The following is a 22,058-nucleotide window of genomic DNA, read 5'->3' as shown; positions in this document are numbered from 1 at the left end:
GTATCGTTGTTGAGGTATATAATGATCTCCTGGTTCTGCTCATTTCACTCAGCATCAGTTCATGTAAGTCTCGCCAATCCTCTCTGTATTCATCCTGCTGGTCGTTTCTTACAGAACATTCTTCCATAACATTCATATACCACAATTTACCCACCCATTCTCCAATTGATGGGCATCCATTCATTTTCCAGTTTCTAACCACTACAAACAGGGCTGCCACAAACATTTTGGCACATACAGGCCCCTTTCCCTTCTTTAGTATCTCCTTGGGGTATAATAAGCCCAGTAGAAACACTGCTGGATCAAAGGGTATGCACAGTTTGATAACTTTTTGAGCATAGTTCCAAATTGCTCTCCAGAATGGCTGGATGTGTTCACAATTCCACCAACAATGTATCAGTGTCCCTGTAAAACCCAGGACTTCTTGACTCCAAATCTGGTATCTTATCCTATTTTACCATGTGGTTGCTTGCTACTTATTCATCATGAATTAAATTTCAGTTCAACCTCCTTATCTGACAGATGAAAAAAACTGAGTATTGCAGAGAGATGAAATGATTTGTCCAAAGGCACACTTTTTAACACTAAAAACCACCTGCTCAGAGGGAGGGGCAATGTGTAAGGTAGTAAGAACACAATTAACTAAGCATCTTAATCTTTTTTTAAAAAAACTTTGTTTGCTTTTTTTCTAGAAAGAAGCATATATCAAGAAAAAATAAGTTTGTACCATGGATATGATATATAAACCAACTTCCAGTGGAAGTCTTGGGGTCAGTACACTTTAATTCCAATTCATATTTTTGAGAGGTCATGTGATTATATATACATATAAAAAAAAAGTATTTGCCAATTTGAATTGAGAATTTATCAGTTTTCCCTCTAAAAGTGGAGAGCATTTGTCAGCATGCATCCTTTGGAATTGTCTTGGATCACTGTACTGATTAAAGTAGCTAAGTCTTCCATAGTTGATCTCATAATAATATTATTGTTACCATATGTGATGTTCTCCTGGTTCTGCCCATTTCATTTTGCATCAGTTCATATAAGTCTTTCTAGGTTTTTCTGAAACAACCCCTCTCATCATTTCTTATAAAACAAAAGCATTCTTGAATTTATGGTATATGAAGGTAATGAAATATTGTAAAGGAATGCAATTGTTCTATAAGAAATGATGAACAGGCTGATTTCAGAAAAGCCTGGAAAGATCTGCATGAACTGATGCTGAGTGAAGTGAGCAGAACCAGAAGAGCATTGTACACAGTAACAAGAAGATTATGTGATGATCAACTGTGATCAACTTTACTCTTCTCAAAAATGCAGTGATTCAAGGCAATTCCAATAGACTTAGGATGGAAAATGCCAGTCACATCCAAAGAGAGAATCATGGATTCTGAATGTGGATTGTAGCATTGTATTTTCACCTTTTTTGTTTGTTTGTTAGTTGTTTTTTTTTCCTCATGGTTTTTCCCCTTTTGGTCTGATTTTTCTTGTACAACCTGATTTCCATTTGGAAATACATTTTAAAAGATTGCACATAGTTAACACATATCATATTGCTTGCTTTCTTGGGAAGGTGAGGAAGGGTGGGAGAAAAATTTAGAACACAAAGTCTTACAAAAGTGAATATTGAAAATTATTTTTACATGTATTTGGAAAAGAAAAACACTATTAAAAATAATAAAAACATATAAACATTTGAAAAACAAACAAAAATATGTTTCTCGTAGAATGCAATTCCCTGATTGCAAAGATTATTGTTTTTGTTTCTGTATCTCTCACACTTAGCATAGTATTTTTAAAATTTATTAAGTATTTTAAAATAGACACTTTAAAATTAAATTGAACTTCTCAAAAAAAATAATAATACAATAGCATTCCATCACAATCAAATAACAAAACTTGTTCAGTCATTCCCCAGTTAATGATTAATTCCTCAATTTTCAATTCTTTACCACCACAAAAATCTGTTATAAATATTTTTGGATATAGAGATCATTTCCCTTTTTCTTTGATCTCTTTGGGATAGTAGTGGTATTGCTGGGTCAAAGGGAGATTTATAGGATCTTAATTAAAATTCACAGGATCTGTATAAAGAAGAGCTATATGATTTTAATTGATTAAGATTAAATTGCATCTTAGATTGGGGCATGGGGAGGACCTATGAACTTGGAACTTTTTACATTATATGTATATGTTTATATATGTAATATAATAATAGTAAATATATTAATATATATGTATGTATATATAAAGTGGTTTACTGTAATTCTTTATTTGTATTTTAGTTAATTAATTTTAAAATGCTATTGTAAGGAGTCTATAGATTTCATTAGGACATAGAGGTCTAAGGCACAAAAAAAGATTAAGAATCCTGTAGAATATAGAAAGGTAAAAGGTGGGGTGGAACAGAAGAGACTTTTCAAGAATGGGGCAAAGGATCTCTTGCAGAAAGAAGTCAAGCCACTTCCAAGTCCTTTGTCTTTCTCTCTTTTGCATCTTGTTTCCTACCAACAAGGTATCAGTCAGTCGCATTTCCTCATTAAAAAGGCTCATTATGACCTGTCATCTCATGTGTTTTCTTGGGAATGCTAAAACTGGAAGACTTCACTTCTCAAAGAAAGTACTTGGACAACACTCAGATCTTTGATGCTGTTAGGTGGAAATTGCTCCTTCTTCCAATGGTACTTTTTTTTTTCTAGCAGGGCTTTTGTTGCTGTTGTCATTTGCAACAATAACATTGGCTTAAAAATTTTTAATTGCAGTGTGTGGGAAAAGAGGGGTAGGTTGCTGCAGGAGTCTGAAGTGGGCTGATGTGAGCAGAGGAAGCCTAATGAGTTAATTAAACTGATGTTGGACTGAGGCTCAGTTTGCATCCACCAGAAGGCACCAGATGACGTCAGGGAAAGGGGGAAACATCAAGCCCCTGATGGCTTTCCCAGCCTTTCTCCTCCCTTAGTTTCAACTTCCTACCCAGCTGTGAACCTGCCCTATTTTGATTTATATTATCATTAATACGGCCCAATGCTCCTGGGAAGATGCAGCTTTGAAAGGCAGATGTTACTGGTGGAGTCTTTGTATTGGGACGTAAATTGTGGGGACAACTCCTGCCTTCGCCTGAGAAATTATAGACCTTGGTGGGAAAGATGAAGTTGCAAAATGATTATGTTCACTGGGGCCAACCCAAGTTGCCTGATCCCTACACTTGTGTCATGGCTGAGAAGTACTAATTAAACTGTTTCCTCATTCCAATGGGTGGACATCTCCTAGTATGGGAGGGGGCGGAAAACATTAGGGGCTCTGACACTATCAGAATTTTTCTTAGCAACCTAGGACCCTGGGGACAGAAATTCTTTACATCTGACTGCTTAATGATTATCAGTTATGAAAACTGAACTGAGGAAAAGAGAGACATCAACCCTTTGGTCTTAGTCCTCTCTGTATGTGAGAAAAATTGAATATGGCAATTATACCAAACCTACCTAATTGTGGTTTTTTTTTTGTTTTTACTGAAACTCCACACTACCTTATCTGTGTTCTGTTCGGTCATTTTTCACTCATGTCTGCCTCTTCATGATCCCATTTGGGGTTTTCTTGGGAGAGTTACTAGAGTGGTTTACCATTTCATTTTTCAGGTGAGGAAATCAAGGCAAGCAGGATTAAATGACTTGCTCAGTAGCAAACAACTAATAAGTGTCTGAGGCAGGATTTGAACTTGGGAAAATGAGTCTTCCTGACTCCAGACTGTGCCATCTAGCTGTACTCTTACATTATCCTTGGAAAGTAATAATGATGATGATGATAATGATATCTAATATTCATATAGCACTTAAGATCTCAAAGAACTTTATAAATATTATCTTATTTGATCTTCACAATTACTCATAGTCATACCTGCTGTCCCTAATCCTGTTCCATTTACTAATGAACAAAGTCCCCTTTGCCCCTCCTTATTATTATTTAAAAATTCACAAAACACTATTTAAATGCTATTGTTATTAATTTGGTTGATCAGATAAAGAAAAAACCAAGTCCCAGAGAGACTTATCTAAGGACAGAGCCTTCTTTTTCAATGAGTAAACATTTATTAAGTACCTAGATATGCCAGACACTGTGCTTAATACAGGAGTTCTAAAAGAGACAAAACTTGCCCTTGTCTTCAATGAGTTTCCAGTCTAATGGAGGAGATAACATGTAAGCAAATATATACAAAGCAAGCTATATACAAGATAAACAGGAGATGATTAAAAATTAAAAACACTGTTAAAAGAATGAAAGCACTGGGATTTGGAGGAGTTAGAAAAGACTTCCTGTAAAAAAAAAAAAATGGGATTTTACTGTGCTTTAAAGGAAGACAGGGAAATGAGCAATCAGAATAGAATCAGAGAGAGAGAAAATATTTCAGGCATGAGGAATAGTCAAAGAAAATGACTGAAGCTGAGAGAGGGAATGAATTGTTTGTGGCACAATCAGGAGGCTATCAGACACGTATTAGTTGTTTGATACTGGGCAAGTCATTTAATCCTGCTTGCCTCCCACTTGCCTCAGTTTTTTCACATGAAACCAAGGAGTTTCCTTGGATCAGAGAATATATGTTGGGATGTAAGATCTGGGAAAAATTTTTCCTCACCTATGACACTGCCATCCCCATGCCTTTTCACTGAAATGTCTACAGTATTCTCCCTCCTCATCTCTACCTCATATTTTCCTTGCCTGTTCTTGATCTTTTTTAGGCTTGATAAATGCTAAAGTACAGGGGGGTTTAGGGGCTTCTTAAACTTTTTGCACATGAGACCCCTTTTTGTCCAAAATCTTTTTATATGACCCTAAGTATATAGGTATATAAAATAGGTAAACAAATCAGACACTTACTAATAATAAATTATAATTTCATGAACCTCCACATTCACTTACAAGACACCATATAGGATTGAGACCCACAGTTTAAGAAGCTGGGGTAGACCATAGAGTGCTGTACTTGGAGTCAAAAAATACCTTGACATTTACTAGGTTGTGTATTTATGAAGAAGGAATTTATTGTTATATATTATTGCTATTATGGTATTGTTATAATTTTTATTATATGTTGCATATTATTATATATGTTGCTATTGTCACTGGATAAATTTAAACATTTACTGCCTTGGGTTTTCCACACTGCTTTGGTCACTCTGTCCTCCATGAATTTCCCCGATGTGAAGGAGTTCTAGTCTTAGAACTTAAAAAGAGGATAGAAATATGTGGCAGAAAGAAATTATGTCAGCAGTGGAAGATATTACTAGTTCCCCATAGTCCTTTCTAAATTCTATTTAATAAAAATCACTTCCCTGAAGTATCAGGTTTTTATTATGATTTCCCCTCCTTGGCTTCTGAAAGAGTGTTCTTTAGGGAGACAAAGCAATTTCATTAAGACACTGAACCTGAGAATGATGCGCTAGATGGCTGCAAAGGACTGATGAGATGGTAGAAGTAACATTTAAGAAAAAAGGGAGGAAAGAACATTCATAAATATTCATGTATGGGCTTGGTTAATTTCTCCATTGAGAGCTCATAGCATCTTCTGCCTATTGGAGACCTTTCTGAAAGTGACATGACATAAACTCATGGATCAGAATCCAGTCCCAATAGTATCCTGGTTCCAAAGAAGGAGCATTTAAGATACATTTTTTTTCTGATTTGAACCTCTTTACACAGAAATGTTCAAATTGGCACCCGCCCACCCCCCACCCCCCCTTTTTTGCCTTAAAGGAACAATCCTAGAAAACCAATATCAAATTGACTGGAAGAGAGCCGCTTCCTTCAAGGCTCAGCTCATATGATTCCCTCTTTGAAGAAATCTTTCTTCATCCCTTTAGTTGTTATAGTTCTCTCTCTTCTCCCCAAATGATCCTAGGTTCAGACATAATAGTTATGTGGTCCTAGAAAAATTACTTAAATTCTCTGTGTCTCATTATAAAATGAGAAGGTTGAATTTGATGCTCTCTGAGGTTCTTTTCAGATCTAATTCTGCATTCCTATAATCATGTTTATATTTAGCTGTTTATATGAATTCCCTTTGTCCTCTTCCCTTGTGGAATGTGAGGTCCTTGAGGATAAATACTGGTTTGTTTGTGTACAATATTCTGGTTCTGCTCACTTCATTTAGCATCAGTTCATGTACCAAATCCTATTATGCATTTTCATTGACCATACAGCATGCCTGGAGCTCCCTTGCATCCTCATAGAGGTAGTCTCTTTGTCCAATAGTCATGTCCTCCTGCCCCTAATTACAATAAACGCACCTCTCATTATAATATTCATTTTCCATTAATTGTCAATCAATCAAAGATGATTTTCACCTATTAAAACACCTACAGGTTAAGCAGTCTCCATGATTCATCTTTGGTTCCTGAGAATGCTACTGATCACATTTTGTTAATTATTTACTAGCCATAATTTATAAAATAATTGGTAATTACATAGAAATTATGTCTCTAAAACTTTTCACTCATCACATGTGGAATGTGCATAAGTATGGAATTGAGGATAACAACCAGGTTTCAGGCTAGACTGACTAAAAGGATGGTACTAATTGGATCAGATGGCCAGCAAGAGCCCTTCTAATTTTAAATATCTTTGATTTTCCCTATCAATGACTATGAGGGAGAATATTGGGGTTTCAGGACTCTCACTAAACAGTCCACCAAATGTTGCGGAGTGGGGGGTGAACCCAAAATATATATTAGGATTTGGGGCTGGTGTCACAAAGTGTCTCAAAAGAATATGAAGGCTTAAATCATCTACAAACCAAGAAACAAAGATTTTATTATGCTGCTGATAGTGGGCTAATTTCTGAAGGGATTTTTTGGTTACTATAAAGGGGAAAGATGCCATAAGGCAGGAAAAGTTCCTAGAGAATTGGCTGCCATAAAGTGGGCTGTTCCTAATGAATTTCTAAATACCTAAAAAAGTTAGCAGGGGATTATACCATTACAGGCTAACCATAAAGGGAATTAACAAAAAAGAAAAATAACTTCAGGGACTGACATCATAACTTGGTCTTATGATTAGGTACAGTAACTGTGGGGTCATGATAATTCTGTCATGCAAGGAAGTCAACAAGGATGATCCTGTCACTATCCCTTCCTGCTTGCTTCTGGGAATAGATGTGGGAATTCAGCTAGGTAAGACTTACTGCAACAAAAGCCCACTTAAATTCAATAAAAGCTTTCTCCTCTCAATGCCCCTTCCTCTGGCTTAGTTAGAAATTGGGTTGTTAGCAGGGATATGTCCTTTTTCTGGGTCTTTTCCTCCCATCACTAAAATTGTCAGCACTCTATGGACATGGTCTATGTTTCAAGAATTCTTCCATTGCCAGTGATCTACACTGCCCACTGAGCTACACTTTAGCAAGTCTTTGGGAAATCCCTCAGTTGAAAAAAGTTCAGATTCCTGAGCACCCATGATCATCCATTTTTTAAAAATTTAAAAACAAATTTGTTTGCATTATTTCAGATTATTGACTTATAAAGGCAATAATAAACATGAATGGACAAAATAAACAGTGGAAAGCAATTTATTAAATATTTCTTAGTACACTTGGTCTCATTACTGTTACTACTTGAACTAGAATTTTTGAAATGTCCACGTGTAAGAAGAACTCCTCCTCACAAGATCAACAACAGACACAGTCCCTTTCCTCAAGGAATTTATAATTAAAGTTTTTTCCCTTTCTTGGAGATGTTTAAAGGACATTAGGGCCATTGAATGCAGATGCTGCAAGAGTAAGACAGACAGTGGGGCATTTGAAACAATCTAGTGTAGTAGGAAGAAGACAATTGAATTCTGGTCATCCTTGGCCTAGCCTCATGGAATGGACTTTGAAGGTGCTCATCCATCTTCTCTTAACCTGCAGCCAGGGAAGCTTGTCTTGCTCAAAAGTCATTTGCTCTTTGGGGAGAGAGCTTTTAACCAACTTTTCCATCTTTTTGAGTGAGTGTCTGAGAGGCTTGAAGCATTCCTCTTCAGGATGTCCTTCTAACCCATTAGATTTTTGCTACCATTTATGCCATCAAAATCTAAGGAAGTTTATTCTAATTAGAAGTGTGTAGAGCCATTTCTTACAGGTTTTTGAGAGCTAGTTATTAAAATTCCTATGTAAGCATTTATTCATTGGATATCTGCAAAAACTACCAATCCAGTCTTGAGTTACTGTTTTATTGAATATCTAGACTTGAGAAAGTGATAGAAAAAATGTTAATTATATAGATTAAACTTAAAAGTATGTCATGAATTCATTTTTTTTTTTAGACTTGATTGTTAAACATTTACCAGCACACCTCCAATACCACTCCTGGATTTCTCACTCTGGAAATGCCTAATGCCTATTTTCTCCCAGAAATTACATTTTAAAGAGGATGCCCAGGCCAGCCATGTTTTTATTACTTTACAGATTGTGCTCCTGACTCCAACCTTTTTCTATGTGCCCAGTTCCCTCCTTCTCCTTTTTTCTCTGTCTCCACATACGCACTCCTTTCAGCTTCTTTTTATGTGTTATATTCTCCCATTAGAATGTAAGTTCATTGAGAGCTGGGACTACATTTTTTTTTTTTTTTTTTGCTTTTATTTGAATTCTCAGCAATTAGCAGAGTTTCTGGGATATGGTAACTGTTTAATAAATGCTTGTTGATGATTTGATTTGCAAGGAGATTGTAGAGATACTTTCCTTATCATAAATCCATAGTAATGCCTAAAAACACAGTCAGGCCCCAGTTATCTTAGGTCAGACCACCAGCAATTAAACCCTCAGGAATATAGGAATGCAGGAAGTAAATAGCAAAGGATTTCTTAAACCTGAAATAATCCTTATACTGAAGTCACGCAGTTATTTCTCACACCTTTAATAACAAACTCATTGACTCTCATTTAAAAATATGTCTTAATAGGTTTGGTTATCTGGTTTCCCAGACCTACAAGATTAGAAATAGCCAGCAGAAGATAGCAGTGGTATGCATGTTTGTAGAAGAACTGTTAATGGCAAGAATAACAATAGCAGAAGTGATTCCTGACAATGTGTCACAAAGAGAAAAGACAGAAAACCCAAAAATTAGATGTAGAATTTTATCCTTGCATAGCACAATAATGCCTGTTTATTATTGGAGGGGGGAAATTACTTTATTAAGAAAAGGTTACAGTACCCCCAATTTTCTCTTTTTAAACAGGAAGATCAAGGGCAACTAAGTGGCCCAATGAATAGAGTGCTGCCTCTCCTCAAGTCAGAGGATCCGAGTTCAAATGCAATAGCAGATATTCACTGGCTATGTGTTTGTGGGCAAGTAACAACCCTGATCACCTTCAATAAAATAAAATAAAGAAACAGGGAAATAGCTAAAACTTTTTAGAAAGGGTTCCACTCAACATTTGCACCTGAAAAGGTGAAACAGTTCAATTTCCCAGTTTCCTTTAAATCCCAGCTATTGGAAAACTCACCTTTCCCCATCTCCTTTAATATTAGTACATTAAAATATTGTTGATTGTTTGCTATTTATCCCATATGATTTGCTTGCACATGTAATATTTACATGTTGTCACTGTCATTAGATTGTGAGCTCCTTGAGCATAAGTACTATCTTTTCCCTTTCTTTGCATTTCCAGTGCCTATTTGGTATAAAATCTGACACATGTTGTTGTTCAGTCATTTTCAGTCATGTCTAACTGTTTGGAGATTTTTTTTTGGCAAAGATAATGGAGTGGTTTGCCATTTCTCCAGCTCATTTTACAGATGAGGAAACTGAGGCAAACAGGGTTAAGGAATTTGTCTAGGCTCACACAGCTAGTAAGTGTCTGAAGCCAAATTTGAACTCAGGAAAATGAGTCTTTCTGATCAGGCCCAGCATTGTACCCATCTGGCACACAGTGGATAATTTTTAATGCTTACTGGCTATTCACTTTTGTTATCAGGAAAGTTCACTTATGTGGACTAGCCCATTTTAGTTAAATAAATGAGAAGAGTAGAGGGAAAAGAATTCAGCATCTCTGCAATGGGCACTTATGACTTAGACCACAATAAAATTGTGCAGCAACACATCTGCTAATGACTTCTTGTTTTTCCTAAAGTGCTCATGTAAGGTGTTTTTTTTCTCAGAACTCAGAAAGTTATAAAAGATCAGTAAAAGTTAAGTTTTTAGCTGACTTTTTGGGTAGGGAGATTTCCCTGCCCTCTCTCCACCAAGAACATCTACAATTATTCCAAACTGAATACCCCCAATCACATCTGAACTTAGAAGCTAAGCAAGGTCAGTCCTGTTAAGTATGAATAAGTGAATGAGTGAAAAAGGACTTGGTAAGTACTTCCTCTGTTCCAAGCATTGTGCTAAGTTAATGAGTATACAAATTAAAAAATAGTTTTAAGAGTTAGTCCCAGCTCTCAGGGAAGTCACACTATAATTACAGGAAACAACACGTAAAAGTCCAGGCTCAGGAAAGTGAGAAAAGGATAGAAATTCTAGTCATTTATCAGAGGACAGAAGACAAGGCCCAGAAGTCCTTAGATTAACTGAGCAGTTAAGATGATGTGGGGGGGAATGGAAGGACGTTGGTCCAAGACAGCTGGTAAGATCTGGAGGATCTTAGGAGTCAGTGGCAGGAGAGATGACAAGAACTAGTAGTCTTCCATCTCATTTGAAGAAATAGAATTGTTGACTTGCATCTCATTCAAACCTAGTAAGCAGAGAAGCAATCAAGGAGAGAGGGAAAAGAAGGAGGCAGAAAGATAGGATGTCCCTAGTAGTGATGGGTTTTCCAGTGAATCCTGGCTTCTTATTATAAGGCCAAGGTATTTAAGCACTGGGTAGATGGGAAAATCCAGAAGCAGAGGAAGAATAGGGGGAAATGAGGGGGTAGGGCATTTTTAATGGTACTTGGATGAAAGACCTATTTTTTTTTAAAGGCTTTACTTTGAGGTACAACCAAGCATAGTGGATAATGTCCTGGATTTAGAAGCAGAGAGCCTGAGTTCAAATTCTGTCCCTGATCCTTTTTAGCTGTATAATCCTGGACATGATATTTAATTCTCTGAGCTTCATTTTTCTGAACTGTGAAATGAAGGTGTTATATTAAAAGGTCTCTGATGTCTCAGCTCTTTTAGCTCTGTATCTTTGATCCTATAAATTACAGACTAACTGAAGGAGGAAATATACCTGCAGTCTCTACAGGGAAAACAGTTAACAGCCTTAGGAGGCACTCCATCAGCTTCTTTGGTTGGAACAAGGGGATTTATGATGCTAGGGTAACAGATTCAATCCCTAGATAAATCATGGCTTCACATAAGGAAAATGCTATCCTTTGGCTAGAAGTTGAATCAAGATGCCCGGTCATCTGTCTTACCAAGGCATGTCTTTATCTCAGAGGAAACTGGGCAATGAAATATAGGTATTTGATGCAAAATAATCTGCTTTAATTCCCTACACAGACTTCAGCTGCAGCTCCCACTTAAAGCTCTGTTAGATAGTAAATATCCAATCCCCTAAGAGCTTATGGCAAAATCTGCAACTTCAGCATGGCCGTGGGAATCCACTTCATGGTTCAAGGAGCATTGAAAGCTTACTTAATTCCACAGAGTATTATCATATAGAAGGTTGAGTGATTTCAAACTTTTTGGAATGTTATTTTTGCACTGGAATTGTCCAGGGAATTAATGATGATGAGTGGTAAATGGATTAATAGCTAGTAAATGAAGGGAAGATTTTCAAGGATAAGGCCACGTAATAATTTCCTATATGAACCAGTTAACAACATATACAGAAAAAATGTTGTTTCCTGGATTCATATCACATCATTAACTCTAACTAATTTCTGTTGCTCTACCCTGTTCACCCTCAGTCCTGGATGATAGAGACCATTGGTCTCCTCCATTCTTATTTGCAAATAGCATGATGATGTGGGAGGAAATCATGAAATCATACTGATTAAATCTCCTACAAATTCATGTGCTTTAACTTTAACTAGGCTCTCAGTACGCACTGAGATCCTTTTGCATTAGTGTTGGAGTATTTTCCCCAACCTTGCCACTTTGAATAAATGGAAGAAATAAAAAGTGTCCATCTGACAGCATATATGCTCTCAAATGGCTGGAGCTATTTGCTAACAAGTTCAAGAAGAGAAAGAAAAAGGCTAGAAGTGGGAAAGGGCTGGTAAAATTATGGGGAAAGAAAAAAGGTAATGTTTTTGCCTTTATCTTATTCAAGAGGATGGCACTGAAAAACTGGGGAATGTTTCAGATTTATCCTTGACTTCACTGAGAAACTAGTATACTAAGTGGCTGAATGTAGGAGTGCCAGGCAGAGTATCATAAAGAGACAATGTCTCATCTGTCCCTTTGGATTGGCAGGAAGCAATGGGCCAAAACAAATCTGAAGACAGGGATGATTTCTCCTGCAACCTTCATTTTGTGGGGACTATAATAGGAGATTCACATGCGCTAGTGTGAGTAATAGTCCCACTCACTTGAGAATTTATGTTTCTTTTTCTTCCTTTTAAATAAATTTTTTTTGGTGTCATGGATCAGCATGAAGGCAAGGAGCTACCTTCAAATATAGAAGGAATTGGGTTTAAGTGTGGCTTCTGACACATCCTGGTTGTGAAACTAAAAGTTATTTAAACTTTCATTGCTCTAGGACTCAGGGCTTCTTAAACTTTTACCACTTGAGATTTTGTTTCATCCGATAAGTTTTTGCACGACCCTGGATATATAGGTGTATAAAATAGGCATATAAATCAAACATTTATTGATAATAAATGACAATTTCGTGACCCCCACATTGAATTATGAGATCTCAATTGTATTGTGATCTACAGTATAAGAAGCTTTCTTGTTGGTAACTCTCTAAAACACTATATTAGAAAGAAAGTGCTAGCTTATATTGATGGAGGGATTTTTTTTCACCCAGAGGGTGATATCCATGAAATCACAGCTTTAATATTTATTCTTAATCTATCCTTGTAGGTAGCTTACTGTACAACTGGGGAGAAGAATATGCTCATTTTCCTTAGATTTTATAAGGTCATAGATTTAGAGCTTCAAAGTTCTTCAGTGGCTATCTTATCCAAGTTCCTTTTTTTCTAGAGAGGCCAAGAGAAAATGATTCTTCCAAATTTACATAAGTAGTAAGTCACAGTGGTAAGTTTTGAACTCAGAACTTTTAGCCCCAAATCTTCTGATTCAAAACCTAGTGTTCATATCACACTAAATGCTTCCTTGACTATGAGTCAAGAGAATGAGAAATTCTCCACAAATATAAGCTAGCGCTTTAATTAATGGCCTAAGAAGTACTCACTCATTCATCTTTTATTATCATATTTCCTACAATAATTATATTAAATCCTAGAATGCTGAAGCTGGCTCTTATGAACTCAGAATCAGTTGTCAAATTTTTTTTAAAAAACATTTAAACAATGAAATGTTAATTTAATTAACATTATGCCTCAGAAATCAGCAAACCCTATAAAACAGGATTTGATTTATTGTTTTGTTGTTTGTCTGCATTTAAGAAAATGATGGAGAAAATATTAATGATATAGATACAACTTAAAATTATGTATACATTTTCCCCCCTGGAGAACTGGTTGGTTGTTAAACATTCACCAAACATAATGCTCATTTGATATCTTCTCTTCTCTCCCTACTCTCAGCTCTACTTCTTTCCCCAGTCTCTAGTCCAAGACTTTGACTTTGGCTTTACTGAGAACATTGAAGACCTCTGACCCAAATTTCTCATTTTCCCATATCTACTTGTCTGTCTTTTCCTCTCTATCTTTTCCTACTTTTCCTCAATTTCAAGGAAATTGGTTAGAGCTTAGAAGCTTCTCTTCTAAAACTGTGTATCCCCATCTTGTGCCTTCTCATTTCGATCCTGACTAATACAAAACCATTCTTCCTCTCTCTCTCATGGACAAGAGATAGAAAGTCACATCCAGGAAGAAGTTAAGCAGGCCAGATAGACTGCTAAGGACTTAATGTGAAATAAGCCTGGAAAGGTAGATAGGAACCAGATTGTATAGAACTTTGAATACTAGACCAATGAATTCTTATCTTATTCTATAAGTAATGAATTTTTAAAGAAGCACTGAACTTTTTAAGGGTGGTGAAAGAAATACAGAGCATCTCTAAAGTCTTAGTGCAACTAATTTTTTAATAGCTTAAAATTATGCTACAACTTTTGGGATATTCTATACTTAGTGAAAGATGTTTTGGTTAAGCTAATATTATTCTTTTCTACTTCTCATGATTGTTAGAATATAATATTCCATTGTGCTTATTGGTAAGAAAAAGCATTCATCTCTACAGGACAAAACACCACTTTACAGGCTTTTTCTCAACGAGGTGTCTCCCATCCATATATTCATATTATTCAGGACTGTGGAAGAAGTAACAACAAAAATCATTCTGTCGACTGTTCACTGACCTTCTGATGATAAACATCAGGCAAGGTACAAAACAGGGAGATATATATTCACTGAAATATTCATCATTGTGATATTATATTCTCTACATCTTTCAGGCAATTGTGAGATGCTAAACATATGGTCTATTGTTGAATAGAATTTGTGAAAGCTTGCTTGGCTTTTTTTATTATTAATACTCTCCTTAAGGATTGCTTCAATTTATGATCTTCATAAAAATATATATGAGAGAATAGTCATATAGGTGATGATAATGATTGTTGTCTAATCATTTCAGCTATGTCGAACTCTTCACAAACACCATTTTCTTTTTTTTTTTATTTTTAAAGCTTTTTATTTTCAAAACATATGCACAGATAATTTGTCGACATTGACCTTTGCATAACCTTGTGCTTCAGATTTTCCCCTCTTTCTCCCTACCCCTCCCCAGATGACAAGCAATTCAGTATATGTTAAACATGTTAAAAATGCATGTTAAATCCAATATGTATAAACATAATTATACAACTCTCTTACTGTACAAGAAAAATCAGATCAAAAAAGAAAGTAAATGATTAAGAAAACAAAATGCAAGCAAACGACAAAAAGAGTGGGAATGTTATGTTGTGATCTACATTCAGTTCCCACAGTCCTCTCTCTGGGTATAGATGGTTCTCTTCATCACAAGATCATTGGAACTGGCATCAGTCATCTCATTGTTGGAAAGTCACGTTCATCAGAATTGATTGTCATATAATCTTGTTGCTGTGTACAATGATCTCCTGGTTTTGCTTATTTCACTTAGCATCAGGTCGTGTAAGTCTTTCCAAGCCTCTCTGTATTCATCCTGCTGGTCGTTTCTTATAGAACTATAATATTCCATAACATTCATATAACATAATTTATTCAGCCATTCTCTAATTGATGGGCATCCACTCAGTTTCCAGTGTCTAACTACTACAAAGAGACCTGCCACAAACATTTTTGCACATGTAGGTCCCTTTCCCTCCTTTAAGATCTCTTTGGGATATAAGCCCAGTAGTAACATTGCTAGATAAAAGGGTATGTACAGTGTGATAACTTTTTGAGCATAGTTCCAAACTGCTCTCCAGAATGGTTGGATCCATTCACAGTTCCACCAACAATGTATCAGTGTTACAGTTTTCTCACATCCCCTCTAATATTCATCATTATCTTTTTCTGTCATCTTAGCCAATCTGAGAGATATGTAGTGATATCTCAGAGTTGTCTTAATTTGCATTTCTCTGATTAATAGTGATTTAGAGCACCTTTTCATATGATTAGAAATGGTTTTAATTTCTTCATCTGAAAATTGTCTGTTCATATCCTTTGACCATTTATTATTTGGAGAATGGCTTTAATTCTTATAAATTTGAATAAATTCTCTATATATTTTAGAAATGAGACCTTTATCAGAACCCTTAAATGTAAAAATGATTTCCCAATTTATTGCTTTCCTTCTGATCTTGTCTGCATTAGTTTTGTTTATATAAAAAACTTTTTAACTTAATATAATCAAAATTATCTATTTGGTGTTTAATTATGAGTTCCATTTCTCCTTTGGACACAAATTCCTTCCTTCTCCACAGATCTGAGAGGTCTGTGGAGAACAATCCTAAAATATAGATACTATTGTTATGCCCATTTTACAGATAAAGAAATGAGGGCAGATGACTTGCCTAGAATCAAACAATTAGTGAGTATCTGAATTAGGATTTAAATCCACCTCTTCCTGACTCCAGATCTAGCACTCTATCCATTGGGTCACCTCACAGCCTCTGATAGGTAGTTGTTGATGATAGCTCAGTTATCTTTTAGAGGACAAAGTACCAGATTTGAGATGTTTCCATGTCTTTGGTATCTTTTGTTTCTTTAGATACTTATAGATTGGTCTCTCACTGCCTGTACAATTACATAATTTCAAACATCCATCTCTTTTTCATATACTCAATCCAAAGTAGTTGTGATTCTCTTCTTTGTTCTCTTTAGCTCTTTTTCTTCTTCCTCTATAAGCACTTGTGAAGGGAGGGTCCATAGGAGTTAACCCTATAATTCTTGATGGCAAAAACAGTATCTTGTAATAATTTTTGCAAAAACCCTCATTTTTCTTCTGTTCATAGTCTATTTTTGTCCTTGAAATGAGTTTGTTTACCAATATCTTGTCAAGATTTCTTGAAACCCCTTCTTTGTGAAATGATATCGCTCATAATCATCTACCATCTTTCTTTTTATAGGTAAATTTATATTCTAACCCAATGTTGTTTTTCAAAAGCCATCTCTCTCTGCTTGGCACAAGTAAGTCAAACATTTGCTAACCAAGTTGTTAACACTTAATCCTCAGCTTCTGATACTGATGCACAAACTGATTATTTTCCAAATGGACTTTTTGTGCATTGTTAATACATGAAATATTTCTTATAGATTTAGGGCCTAAGATAAAATCCACTCTGACTACTCCTTTCTTTACTTTCTAAGGAATAATTCCATATGGTTGTCTTCCCCAAAATTCTACTTTGGTGTCTCATCATGACATAGATGGGACCTTGGCTTCTTGAAGTCTAAATGAACCACACATAAGCTTGAGCAGGTTCAAACATACTGGAAAGACTTCAAAAATGGCCTGACATTAAAGGACCAACCTAGCTAATCATGGAGAGGTACATCATCATCAGGCCAACTACCCGGTGAAAAACAAATTTTGACCATGGAAGAAGGGGAAAAAAATATGATTCAATTATATGCTAAGTACTTTGCAAATATCATTTCATTTGATCCTCATAATAGCTCTGGGAGGTAGATACTATTATAATCTTCATTTTACAGTTGAAAATACTGAGGCAAATTGAGGTTAAGTGACTTATCCAGGATTACACAATTAGTGTTTAAAGCTGGAATTAAACTCTACTTTTACTGACTCTAGCCCCAGTATTCTATCCTTTTTGTCCTCTAATTGCCCTTAGACAACACGAAGCAAAGAAAAAATGTTTAAAAATGGCCCTCAGTCCTGGGAAACTTCCTTTTGTTTCTGCTTTAACAATGGTATAATTAAAGAAAGGCAAATAGGACCCCAACTTAAAAAAAACTGGAAAATCATGTCATCTGCAAACTCCAGGTGAGGGAACAGAGGGCCAAGAATTACACAGTTTTTAGATCTTCAGTAAACTTGAATTTGACAGTTTGTACTGTAAATGTGAGATCCCTTGTCCAATGACAAATGAATAGACATATTGCTAGAGGAACTGAAATCACATTAATCTTGACATTCTTTATGAGATTCATAAATATATTATTCATAAAAATGAAAAATGATTCTGTTCCTTCTTTATCACAGAATGTTAGTTAGAAAAGACCTCAAGCTATTTGATTTAACTCTCTTAAAAAAGAAGCCCCTGTATGACTTACTCAAGAAAGAATCATACAGCCTTTGTGAAAATACAAGCTCCAAAATGAGGAATTTCCTACCTCCCATAGCAACACATTCTACCTTGATTAATTCTAATAGTTAAAATTTTTTTCTTTATGTAAGACCTAAATCCACCATATTGATTTCCTCCAAGGTCAATCATAAAAAATTCTAATTCATCTTCCATGGGGATAGTCCTTTAAATACTTGAGGACAAGTATCATGTCTCCCCCAAATCTGCTTTTCTTTAGGTTCAAGATTCTTAATTTCTTCAACAGGAACTCATATGGCATGAACTTGAGGTTCTTCTCCTTCAGTCAAAAAGAATTGTCAATTTCCTTTTGTGTGTTGTTCTCCCCTATTAGAATGTAAGTTCTTTGAGATAAAATACTGTATTTTTTTCTGTTCATTTTTGTATTACCAGTTCTTTTGTACTGTGCCTGGCACATAATGAGTGCTTAATAAATGCTTATTGACTGACTGCATCTTATCAATGGCCTTTCTAAAATGAGGTATCCAAGACTGAACACAATACTCCACACTGTACTCTGGCTATTGCAGAGTACAGAAGTACTGTCACCTCCCAAATTCTGGAATACTACTCTTCCCTTAAAATAATTTACCTTGTCTGCCATAAATAATAAATTATTATTTAATAATAATTAATCAATAACAAGTAATAAATAAATTATTAAGTTAATATTAAATTAATTTAAAATTAAATTAAATTAAAATATTATTAAAATAAAATATTGAATTAAATATTAAATAAATTGATAATAATTAATAATTGATAATTACTTAAACATTTTACAGTAAATTATACTTTTTATTATACTTTTTATTATTAATTACTTTATTACTTAAATATTTTACAGTAAATTATATGCTAAGTACTTTGCAAATATCATTTCATTTGATCCTCATAATAGCTCTGGGAGGTAGATACTATTATAATCTTCATTTTACAGTAAACATTTACAATAATAAATAAATAATTTACCTTGTCTGCCATAAAACTCTTTTGACTCGTATTGAACCTGCAGTCTCCATTAGACTGTGAATTCCTTCATAGCAGGGAGTGTCTTTTACCTTTCTTTGTATCCTCAGTGCTTATCATGGTGCCTGACACATAGCAGGCATCTAAAATGCCTGTTGGCTGACTGACTGGCACTAAAATTGCCAAATCAATTTTTTTTTAATTTTAGAGCTGTTACATTACCATATCTCTTCATGTTTACTTAGGATTTTTAGAACCTTAAGTATAAGATTTTACATTTATTCCTACCAAATTTAGTGTTTCTAGATTTTTGTCCAATATCCCAATTAATCTAACAGGGTCTTTCTGAATCCTGATTTTACAGCTGATTAGCTATCCTGCCATCTGTCCCCTGCTTTGTATTATCTTCAGATTTGATGACTCCCATACCTTCATCTCAGCCATTTGATTAAGATGTTAAACAGCACAGAGTCAAGTACTCACCCCTGGAGTGGGTCACTATTAGACACTTCCTTCCAAGTTGACACTGAACCATTAATAATTACTATTAGAGTCCATTCAATCAGTTCTGAATCTGCCTATTTTTCCTTTTTTCTAGCTCATAGTTCCCCATCTTTTTCACAAGAATAGCATGAAAGACTGCTAAATGCTTCATAAAAATCTGGCTAAACTAACATTTATTACCTATATTAAACTGCTAGCTTTTTCAGTGATGGTGTGTGGATGAAAGAAGAGAGAATTAGGAACTCAAAAAATTTAAAAACAACTGTTTAAATTGTTTTTACATGTAATTGGGGGAAAATAAAATATGAAAAATTTAAACCTAGCTAAAATATATGTATTACATTCTTCTGATATACAAGCTAAATTATTCCAAGCTGTGATTGTTATCCCAATAGAGTCATAGACTTAGAATTGAAAGGTCCAAGAGCCATAGAAGGTTAGGTTAGAGGTCATCAAGTCCAACTGCCTAATTTTGTAGCTGACAAAAGAGAAGTAGAGAGAGGAAGAGATTTGCTTAAAATTACACAGTAGAAGAACAGGGGTCATTGGTATTTATATACTTTTAATGTTTTCCCATTAGGGCAATAGTATAAGTTTGAAGGCCTATATAGGTGCCTGAGGAGGTAGAGATGATCACAGTGGGAAGGAGTTTTTGTAAATTCTTGACATTTTGTTGTTGTTGTTGTGTTAAATAAAATCTGTCCAAAAAGTCAATAAGTTTACTTTTTTACTTTTGTTCTTGATGAAGCCATGTTGGACCTTTGTGGTCATTTTCTTTTTTAGATGGATATGGGCTAATTATGGTACAGTCTATTTAATGGTACAGTCTACAATTTTGCTGGAAATCAAGTCAGGTTCAGTGGTCTGTAGTTTGTAGACTCTATTCTTTTCCCTTTTTTGAAAATTGGGAAACATTTGCCTTTCAGTAACTCTGTGATAGCTATTCTGTTCCCCATGATCTTTCAAATATCACGTATATTTAGCAATCACATCTATTGGTTTGCAGTACCTAAAGATATAATTATTCTTTAATTATTCTAGTCAAGTGACCTGAACTTATGAAGGGTAATTAGTTCTTCTTTTACATTCCTCCTACTTACATTGGGTATAAACTCCCAATGAGACATTTTTATTGTCTTTTATGTTCCAAAGGTCTTTGAGAAGAATAAGAATGGAACAACTTCTCTACATCATATTATTGTTGTCTGGTCCATCCTGAACATTGGTTCTCTCTCATCTTTGGGTCTTCTATTTTTTTTAAGCTTTTAAAAACTTTTTTAGTTCTTTTTTAGATTTTCTGTCCAGATTCAGCTGATTCTTAGTTTTTGTAATTCTTGACACAGTTTTTGCATACTAAATTGTTTTTTTTTCATCCTCTATTATGTATAAAAATTACTAAAACCTTTGAGCTTTTTTTGGTAGTAGAAATGATGGGTTTTCACTGAATCATCCACACTCTATTCCAAGTTCCTCTTACCACTAACCAGTGATAACTAACACTGTTTAGAGGTGCAGGTTATGGTTATGGAACTCAGCAAAGGTGATTAATCCATTTGGGAATTGACCTCATAATCTTGATCTCATTATCAGATGATACTAACTACCTGAGGCAACCAACCATAGTTGAAGGAGTGGGGGAGAAAAAAACACAATAGCAAAACATCTGGGCAATCTTGAATGCAGAGGTTTTGAACTGGGACACATAAAATTTTTATATTTCCACCAAGACCAATGGGAGAGCAGAAAAGGTTTTGAACTTAGAATTAAGACACTTGAGTTGGCCTTTTGGAACTCCAGCTTACTAATTGCATGACCTTGGGCAAATTAAGTTTCTTCTATAAAAAGTTGGTCCTCATGGGCCCATATCTCATAGGATTACAAAAGAAGCAGTTTGGTAAAGTGGTTAACAAGCCAGCCTTAAAGCCAATTTACTGGCCTACATTCAAATTATGTTCTTATTGATCAGTCACTCAGTCTTGTCCAACTCTTTGTGACATAAAGACCAAAGCACACCAGACCCTTCTATCCTTCACTATTTCCCCAAGTTCATCTTCATCCTTTCTATGACACTATCTATCTCATCCTCTGCCTCCCTTTTTCTTTTTCATCTTCAGTCTTTCCCAACATCAGGGTCTTTCCCAATGAGTCCTGTCTTCTAATTATATGGCCAAAACATTTAAGCTTCATTTTTGTCCTCCCAATGAATGGCAAGTCAGAACAGAGACTATTGGTATTATAGGTGCCTGGGAAAGTAGAGATGTCCACAGTGGGAAGGAGTTTTTGTAAAGTGAAATTTTTTTGTGTGTTAAAAAAAAGTCTGTCCTATATTTGATATGAAGTTAACTTCTGAATTCTTGGAAGGGAATTGCAGGTCCTTTTCCTTTCATTATGGAGCCTTGGACAAAAGGATCTTTCAGGTAAATTCAGATTGGAACACAAGCCAAAGGATAATTATTATGGAGGAAATTCCAAGCTTGAAATCAATATAAAAATTGGTGCTAGGTTGTGTATTAACACAAATAAGGTTATTAGTAGACAGAATAAAGGAAGAAAAGGAAGGTATCCAGCTCCTAGGGAACAAGAGGCAAATATTCAGGACCACCAAGATCATCACTCATTCTCAACTTCCTTTTATCAGTTTTTCCTATTTCTGGGGCCTGTGAGAAAATGTCCAAATTTTTCTCATGCCCTTTGCCCTCTTCTTACCATATGGGA

The sequence above is a fragment of the Sarcophilus harrisii genome, chromosome 1 (assembly GCF_902635505.1).
Source record: "Sarcophilus harrisii chromosome 1, mSarHar1.11, whole genome shotgun sequence".
NCBI lineage: Eukaryota > Metazoa > Chordata > Mammalia > Dasyuromorphia > Dasyuridae > Sarcophilus > Sarcophilus harrisii.
This window is presented reverse-complemented; position numbering follows the sequence as displayed.